The sequence below is a fragment of the Vipera ursinii genome (assembly GCF_947247035.1).
Source record: "Vipera ursinii genome assembly, chromosome: 2".
NCBI lineage: Eukaryota > Metazoa > Chordata > Lepidosauria > Squamata > Viperidae > Vipera > Vipera ursinii.
In genome coordinates this window covers 17,736,114-17,746,414 of record NC_139513.1, presented here as the reverse complement: position 1 = coordinate 17,746,414, position 10,301 = coordinate 17,736,114, and positions in this window count along the sequence as shown.

Below are 10,301 nucleotides of genomic sequence, written 5' to 3'. Positions count from 1 at the left end.
CAAGAGGCGTACCATGATTGACAGATACGCCAGCCTGTCAAAGAACAAAATGACCGAAAGGTTGTGACGAAACGGGAGAAAAAAAGCTTCGCTTTCCTTCGAAATCCACCCACTAAAAAGAGCCTAGCGCGCGGCGACGGGACCTCGCCTGGGACTTAAGGCAGGACCAGTCCTGATTGACGCATAAATTAGCCAATAAGAATTCAAGAAACCATGGCTTTAAAAGAGAAACAAGTGGGTGGAGCCTGATGAAGTGCTGAGCTGTACCAGGCTTGCTCTTTGTAAGCGCGGGACGAAAAGCGGAATGTGCAACAAGATCTAATGCAGCTATTCTATTACTATGGCAACTATCCTCTTGCGGTCAATCTAGATTTCTCGCCATAGGCCTCTGGATTTAGTTCCTCTTCATCCAGGTTTCAATCACAAAGCAAGTGGCTACCACAGTTGCCAAACAGCTGTGAAACATCCCTTGTTTTGGCACATTCCACAATTGTTTTTGTTTGGCAGCCATCGCTTTATTTTATTTTATTTTATTTTTTGCAAAAAAGACATCACTCTTTCAGACAACCTCTCTCCATATCCGCCCAGTTATCCCAACTTTCAATTAATCAGAACAGAGCCGGAAGGGACCTTGGAGGTCTTCTAGTCCAACCCCTTACTCAGGCAGGAGACCCTATACTATTTCAGACAAGGTGACTGTCCGGTCTCTTCTTAAAAACCTCCAGTGATGAAGCACCCATAACGTCTGAAGGCAAAGCCGTTCCACTGGTTAATTGTCCTCACTGTTTGGAAGTTTCTCCTTAATTCCAGGTTGCTTCTCTTGATTAGTTTCCATCCATTGTTTCTTGTCTTGCCTTCTGGTGCTTGACCCCTCTCTTTTTGGCAGCCCCTCAAATACTGGAATACCACTATCATGAGACCCCTAGTCGTTCTTTTTTCTAGACTAAAGGTAAAGATAAAGGTTCCCCCGCACATGTGTGCTAGTCGTTTTTGACTCTAGGGGCCGGTGCTCATCTCCGTTTCAAAGCCAAAGAGCCAACGCTTGTCCAAGGACATCTCCGTGGTCATGTGGCCGGCATGACTAGATGCCAAAGGTGCACGGAATGCTGTTATCTTCCCACCGTAGTGGTCCCTATTTTTCTACTTGCATTTTTACGTGCTTTCGAACTGCTAGGTTAGCAGAAGCTGGGACGAGTAACAGGCGCTCACTCTGTTATGCGGCACTCGGGATTCGACCTGCCGACCTTCTGATCGACAAGCTCAGTGTCCTAACCCACTGAGCCACCGCGTCCCTTCTCTAGACTAGCCATACCCAATTCCTGCAACCATTTTTCATACGTTTTAGTCTCCAGGCTTTTAAATCATCTTAGTTGCTCTTCTGTGCACTTTTTCCAAAGTCTCGACCTCTTTTTTGTAATGTGGTATCCAAAACTGGGTTGCAATGTATGGCAGTGAAAGTTGGACCATAAAAAAGGCTGAGCGCCAAAGAATTGAAGCCTTTGAACTATGGTGCTGGAGAAGACTCCTGCGAGTCCCTTGGACTGCAAGGCGATCAAACCAATCAGTCCTAAAGGAGATCAACCCTGACTGCTCGTTAGAAGGCCAGATCCTGAAGTTGAAACTCCAATACTTTGGCCACCTAATGAGAAGGAAGGACTCACTGGAGAAGAGCCTAATGCTGGGAAAAGTTGAGGACAAGAGAAGGGGACGACAGAGAATGAGGTGGCTGGATGGAGTCACTGAAGCAGTAGGCATGAGCTTAAATGGACTCCAGAAGATGGTAGAGGACAGGAAGGCCTGGAGGAATGTTGTCCATGGGGTCGCGATGGGTCGGATACGACTTTGCAGCTAACAACAACAACATCCAAAACTGGATGCAGTATTCCAGGTGTGGTCTTACTAAGGATTTTATTAGGCAGTAATAATACTAAACGTGATTTTGATTCTGTGCCTCTGGTTATATAACCGAAGAGTTCTGTAACTGGAACAATAAAAAAATTGTTTAGCCTAACTATTGCTGTCTCGCTTTTGTAATACATATTTGCGTCAGTGACAAATTTCATGCAAGCATGGGAATCGTGTACATGGATAGGGTGTACTGAAGGAGAGAATAAGGGAGTTTACACGAACGATTGCTTTATTCCTTATGATGTAATGGCTCTGTTGTGTGATTTTAATTGGTTAACAAAGGTTATAAAGCAATACTACTAACTTTCTAAGGTGTGGCATTTCTGGACGTAATTGCCAGCATTCCAGATTGTTTGCCACCCAGCTGTTTTGAGCAATTAAAGCACTTTCCTCAAGAAGCTTCTGTTTGAGTTGCCTGATATCTCAGATTTAAGTAAGGGCTAGGGACCTTACATAACCAAGGATTGTATTGGCTTTTTTTGGCTGCTACTGCACACTGATGGCTCATGTTTAAGTGATCATCTACTAGGACTCCATTGCCCCGGAGGTGCCACAAACCCCAGTACCAATTTTGCCTACCTGTGTTTCAATGTATATTTTATACTGTTTTAAATTATTATTTCAATTGCACTCACCTTCGTGATTTTTTTTAATGGAAAAGAATATACAGATGTTTTAAACAGATAAAAAATGCAGAATACTTCCGGATGGTAAGGTGACGCCGGAGGCAGCCATTTCTTGGCTGTCAGCCTCGCGGCTCCGTAGAGCGCCGATCAGCTGTTCGGCGGCTTGGAAGCCCCCACCTCGGGAGAAGAGGAGGGGGTGAGCGTCCAGGTAGCGTCCAGGTAGGGGTAGAGCTCTCCGGGGCTGCCAGAACTTAGAGTTTTGGTGGCGGAAGGATTGAGCCCCCCCCCGAAGCCTGGGCATGCTCCGGACTGCGAGGCGTCTCTGCTCCGGGTTTTTTGGAGCAGAACAGGGCGTTCGCAACCATCCCTGCTAACAAGGAAGAGCTTATGAGAACGAGGACGCAGGCAGAGAGATGCAGGAGATTTTGGTGAAGATAATGTTTTGATCTTTAACTCAATGGACTTTGCTGAATCTGCATGTGAAAGTGCATAGTTAACAATAGAGGGTGAAAATGGCGGCTATATTTATTTATTTATTTATTTATTTATTTAATTTATATACCGCCCTTCTCTCAAGAGACTCAGGGCGGTTAACAGGGCAATACGTAAAAGACAGATACAAAAGTTAAAATTATTAAAACATGATTAAACAATGCCCATAGTACAAATTTAAAATTAAAGTCATAATAACAAACCCACCCCATCCCCTCAGGCCAGGCCCGCTTCCTTAAAGAGATGGGTTTTAAGGTCGCGCCGGAAGGAGCGGAGGTCGGGCGCCATCCGGAGCTCTACCGGAAGATGGTTCCATAAGTCCGGTGCACCCACAGAGAACGCTCTCCCCCTGGGGGCCACCAGTCGGCATTCTTTGACCGGCGGCACCCTGAGGAGGCCCTCTCTGTGGGAGCGTACTGGGCGGAGGGAAGTTGACGCCGGCTGCAGGTGCTCCCCAAGGTATTCTGGACCCATGCCATGGAGGGCTTTGTAGGTCATTACCAACACCTTGAACCTCACCCGGAAGACAACTGGCAACCAATGCAGCTCGCGGAGCAAAGGTGTAACACGGGAGTATCGGGAAACCCCCGACACAACTCTCGCGGCTGCACTCTGTGCCAGCTGGAGCCTCCGAGTGGTCTTCAAGGGTAGCCCCATGTAGAGAGCGTTGCAGTAATCAAGACGAGAGGTCACGAGCGCATGAGTGACCGTGCGCAAGGCATCCCGGTCTAGATAGGGCCGCAACTGGCGCACCAGGCGAACCTGGGCGAACGCCCCCCTAGTTACAGCTACAATATGGTCTTCTAAAGAGAGCTGTGAATCTAGGAGGACTCCCAAGTTGCGAGTCCTATCTACAGGAGGTAATGACTCACCCCCCATAATGAGGGGTGGGATATCCTGAATATCCCGGGATGCCGGTACGCACAGCCACTCCGTCTTGTCGGGGTTGAGACGAAGCCTGTTCCTCCCCATCCAGACCCGGACCGCCTCCAGGCACCGGGACATCACGTCGAGGGCATCACTGGGGTGGTTTGGGGTCGAAATGAAAAGTTGGGTATCATCAGCATACTGATGATACCCAACTCCAAAACCACGAATGATCTCACCCAGCGGTTTCATGTAGATGTTGAACAGAAGGGGCGAGAGGACCGACCCCTGAGGGACTCCACAAGCTTCTAAAGTTCCTGCCCTGAGGCAGCAGTCTTCGGCGAAAACTTTATTGTCTTCTGCATCTGAATCTGTATCAGGTTTTACAGTAAAAGATTTGCAGTGTTTGCTCCAAGAAACTATGGAAAAGCAAATGCAACAATTTGTTGAGATAATGGAGAAAAAGCTGGAGGAGAAGTTTACAGAGAAATTAGCAGAAATGAGAGCAGACATCACATCCGCAACGTTAAATCTGGCTAAAAGCATTGTGATTTTGGATGAAAAAGTGGAAGATCTTGTTCAAAATGACAATAGAATGGAAGCCAAAATGACAGAAACTGAAAATATGATAGCGAAAATGGATTATGATTTGATTTCGACACAGTATTCTCAGATGGAGCTTGCTTTGAGAATCAGAGGCCTAAAAGAAAATCCTAAGGAAAATTTGATGAAAATGGTTTCTGAGGTTTTGGAAGGGGTGTTGGAGCGACCAGCAGATGAAATAATGGAAGATATAGATAAAACCTTCCGTGTTAATTCGTGGATTGCAAGACAAAGGAAATTACCCAGAGATGAGGTGGTTTATTTCACAAAGAGAAAGATTAGAAATGAAGTTATCCAGGCCTCCTATAATATTGACTTTGTAATGGATGAGCAAAAAGTTTTGATTTTAAAAGAGATTCCTGCAAGAATTCTAAGAAAAAGGAAGGAATTTGCTTTTTTGACACAAGAATTGAGACGACGTGATATTAAGTTTAGATGGCAAGGTGACTCATGAAGGTACGAGGCATTGTCTTACTACGGTGATTCAGGCACGTGACTTTTACAGTAATGTTTTAAAAGCAGCCCCCATATCGTCTTTGGAGTCTACAAAGAATAAAGGTGACAGAGAGCCTCAACGTTTCAGAGAGAATCCACAAGATGTTGAAGGGTTAACGCAGACAGATGTGAAAGCTACAGGAGTGGGGCAAATTTCATCACCACGGGAGAAGGCCAGAAATTGGAAGAGGTGTGCTGCTTCTGGAAGCATGAAGCAAACTTGAGGATTTAGTTGCATAATTGCAAGAGATAATGTAATAAGCATGCTAGGAGGATTAAGTATGTGGGGATTCATTTTTCACCCTTATAAAATAATTATATAATATTTTGTGTTGCTTTAGTTTTAAGATGATTATGAAATTTTAATTGGGAAGATTTGTAGCAGTGTTTATTGATATTCTGTAGGTTATGCTTTTTTATTTGGTTGGAAAGTTTTAAGCCTGGAAGGTAGTGTATGGTATTTTAAGTTGTATAATATATTAGGAGAAGGAAAGGTTGTATTAATTTGGTTTTAGTATGTTAAAGTTTAGTTGGATAGAAGAACAGTTTTATAAAACTGATATAAATTGTTTTATGTGTGATTGAAATTAATTTGTAATACTTTTATGGGCAATATTGGAGTAGGTAATAGAATATAAGAACATAAGAATGATGTGACTATATATATATATATATATTTAAGTTTGGAAGTAATCTATGGTATTTTAACTTGTATAATATATCAGGATAATATGAATTTAAAGCTTAGTTGGGAAGAACAGCGTTAGACAATTGATATTAATTGGTTTATTTGTGATTGTTTTTATTGGGTAGATTGAAAAGTATTATATTGTTTTTGAATAATTATTGATATGATATATATATATATATATATGTTTGGAGTTTATCTATATGAGTTAAAGTTCGATAGTCTATATAGTTCAGGATTGTTTGCATAAGCTAGATTATGATTGCTTGTATTTTTATACCCTGTATTCTGCTCTGGGAAGGGGGGGGAGGGGAAAGGGAGGGTGGGGTTGGGGAGGGTTGGGGAGGGTGGGAGGGAAGGGGGCTGGGGGGGTTTCTTTTTTTTTCTTTTTTTTCTTTTGTTTTTGTTGTTTGTTAAAGTTAAAATGTATTCTAAAACTTTTTAATAAAAAAAAGAAACATAACATAAAAAAATGCAGAAATATTAACACTGTAGACAAAATGTTTGCATTATTACTCAGGTGTCCACTAAATGCAAACATTATGTGAACATGCATACAATTTGATTTTTGCAAATTAGACAGTAGAAATTGATTCTCTGCAACTATCCTATGCAGAAATAGATGTGCGTAAAATCTCTATTTTGCAACAGTAAATAAAACACTGGACACCCGTTGAGTAAACTAGTTTGGTGATATTTGAATGGATCCATTTCTCAGGTAATTAAGTTACAACCCCAACCTCTTTTGTGAAGCTAAACCAGTGGGGAAATTGTCAGGAAGTTGGAGATTACTCCCATATCCATTGTCCTTTTGCTTGCTGGTGATGATTCAGTTTGTCTGTTTTGGTAAGGAAATATCGCTGAAATGGGTCATGAGTTGTTTAATTTTTTTCAAAGTTGTTTAAAAAAGTAAACGACTAATCTAAGAAGTGATTCAGAGATAATGGCAGTGCTTGCACCATCTACCTACTTATCCATGGCTAACTTAACCCTGGTTAGTAAGTTGATGCTCAAACTGATAAGACTATCTTGTCCAGAAACAGAACTGACAAGTCTCACGTGGCAAATTCAGCTTACGTGTATTTCTGACAGCTCCGTGTAGAAAGGGAGAAAGTTTATTTATTTATTTATTTTTGGGACTTATATGCTGCCCTATCTCCTGAAGGACTCAGGGCGGCTAACAACAATAAAAGACAATAATACAAATTAAAAAAAAATAAACTAAAGCCCCAATGATAAAATATTAAAAACATTTTAAAAAATCCCTACTGTCAGTTCAGGTCAGCCTGATGGAAAAGAAATGTTTTATTTATTTATTTATTTATTGATGGGATTTATATCCCGCCCTATCTCCCGAAGGACTCAGGGCGGCTAACAACAAAACATATAATAAGTACAGAAATCAAGATAAAAATAAAATTGAGAACATCTGTGCAATAAATTAAAATTAGAGAATTTAAAAAATAAATTAAAAATACTAAATATAAATTAATTAAAATGCCTGTCAGTCTAGGTCAGCCTGGTGGAACAGGAGTGTTTTAAGGCCGCGACGAAAGGACCGGAGGTCCGGGGCCATCTGGAGCTCAAGGGGAAGTTGATTCCACAGGGCAGGCGCTCCCACAGAGAAGGCCCTCCCCCTGGGGGTCGCCAGCCGACATTGTCTAGCCGACGACACCCTGAGGAGGCCCTCCCTGTGTGACCGCACCGGGTGATGGGAAGTCGTCAAGTACATGTAGTCCTTGACTTACGACCACAAATGAGGCCAGAATTACATTTGTAAGTCATGACAGTTGTTAAGCGGGTCACCGCAAGATTGTGGTCACCACATGACTGCCCTCAATTTTACGATCTTTGCAGGGGCTATTAAGCAAACACCATGGTGGTGAAGGGAATCTGTTGTCTGCTGTGCGTCTTTTGCTGGAAATCCTAGGTAAACAAAGAGCCCTGGCTAAAATGCAATATTGCAGGCTAACTCTTCCCACTGCTATGAGTTCGATCTTGATGAGTCTCAAGGCTGACTCAGCCTTCCATCCTTCAGAGGTCGATAAACTAAGGACCCCAATTGTTGTGAGGGGTGGCAATATACTAACATAAACCATCCAGAAAGTGCTGCACAGCACTATGGGGCAGTCTATAAATCTACACGCTATTGCTATTGCTAAACACAAAAAAGTGATAAAGCAGAGATGTCATAGTGGGACACTGCAAATAGCGGTAATGCAGGCTGGTTGCCCTGCACCCAAACTCTGATCATGTGATTGGGTTTGTGTGTGTGTGTGTGCTGCCATCAGAATTTCAAATCCAGTGTCACAAACGTCCTCCGTGGGATGAAGTCAGTAACCAGCAAACAGGAACAAGTAACAGAGGCTTTATTCTGCAAAAGAAAAAGTCAGCGCTGGGAGTGAACTGCTCCCAGCCCTTCACATAACCGCCTAGGGACATGGCCCTGCCCCCAGCCGACAAACCAGCATCTGGCAATATCACTTTATAATCCCTCCTCATAAGTAGCCCTGGGGAGGGGCGTCAAAATTTTGAACAGTCAATAAGTAACCAGACATAAGTCAAGGACTATCTGTAAAGCAGAGATGGTGGGAGAAATCATCTTTTGATTATGAGGAAAAGTTGAAGAAGTGAAGAGCAGGTGGCATCTGAATTACAACAGGGCAGTTGATTCGTCTCTCTCTCTTTCTCCCTCCCTCCCATATGTTAATCTAAATATCAGGAGATGGTTTTAAAAACAATTATATTAAATAATATTAAATAATAATACACAAGAAGTCCTCAACGTACGACCACAATTGAACCCAAAAGGTCCATTGTTAAGTGAATTTTGCCCCATTTTATGACCTTGGCATGGTTGTTAAGCGAATCTGACTTCCCCATTGACTTCTCTCATCAGATGGTCACAAAAGGTGATGACGTGACCCCAGGACATGGCAGCTGTCATAAATACATGCCTGTTGCCAAGTGTCTGAATTTTGATCACGTGACCACAAGGATTCTGCAATGGTTGTTAAGTGTGAAAAACAGAGGTCATTTTTTTAGTGCCATTGTAATTCAAATGGTCACTAAAAAAATGGTTGTAAGCAATGATGGGATTCATCTAGTTTGCACCACTTCGGCAGAACCGGTAGCTAATTTTCTGTTGCCCAGGCCCTGAATGGACTTCTGGAAGCGGCATCCACAAAGAGAACCGGTTGTTCACATATTTGAATCCATCACTGGTTGTAAGTTGAGGACTATGTATACGCTGCTAAATCCTAGCATAGTAGGAAAAGGGATAGGAATGCCATTAGCTGGAACAACTCTATATGTATCTATTGTCAACAACTATCGGTAAAGTCCTCATTTACAGGTGCAGCTTTTTAGAAGATAAGTGGGGAGTTTTCCTGTTTAACTATTTGAGTTAGGAGTTCATTGGGCAAAGTCCTCTGAGGCTGGTTGTGGTTAAACCTTTCAGCAGTGTTTTATGGTTATCTTTATTTGCAGATCTTGTAAGGTGTAAGTAACACCCAGTGAAAATACAGAAACAGAAGTAAAACTAGAATAGAATTAGAGTAGAGTAGAGTAGAGTAGAGTAGAGTAGAGTAGAGTAGAGCAGAGCTGGAAGGGACCTTGGATGTCTTCTAGCTCAGCCCTTTGCTCAAGCTGGAGTACCTAAAGTAGTAGCCAAAATTGTGGAAATCTTTTGGGAAAAGTGTATTTTTGAGGTTTGATGGCTAATAACACCACTTTTTTTGGAATAGTACCATGAAATTATATATCAATGGAAAGATAATTTAATCAGGAATGTAATGCAATAACTTTTATGAAGGATTTGCTATTAGAATAGCAGTTATAAAGAAGAAAATTGAAACATAGAAAAAATGAGATATACAAAAATTATCACCGTAGAAAAAATGAGATATACAAAAATTATCACCATGTCAGTTAATACTTAGTTGGGTAACCTTTAGCATGAATTACGGCCTTACAACGTCTTCCCATGGAGTGAACCAAGTCCTTTAGTTCTGCAGCTGTTATAATGTTTAGTTTAGTTTAGTTTTATTTGATTTCTATACCGCCCTTCTCCCTAGGGACTCAGGGTGGTTCACAGGGCATATATAAATAATGATACAAAAGTTAAAAGGAAATTAAACCAGTGCCCAGTTAAAAAAACAACAATAATAAAGTACTAAAAAACACCAATTTAAAACCCATAATCCCCCATCAGGCCAGACCAGCTAATTCAAATAAGTGGGTCTTCAGCCCGCGGCGGAAGGATCGGAGGTCTGATGCCATCCGGAGCTCAACTGGCAGTTGGTTCCATAATGCCGGAGCACCCACAGAGAAGGCCCTCCCCCTGGGGGCCACCAGTCGACATTCCCTGACCGGAGGCACCCTGAGGAGGCCCTCTCTGTGGGCACGTACTGGGCGGAGGGAAGTTGACGCCGGCAGCAGGTGGTCCCCGAGGTAACCCAGACCCATGCCATGTAAGGACTTAAAGATCATGACCAAGACCTTGAACCTCACCCGGAAGACAACTGGTAGCCAATGCAGCTCGCGGAGCAAAGGTGTAACATGGGAGTACCGGGAAACTCCCAAGACAACTCTCGCGGCCGCATTCTGTACCAGTTGGAGCC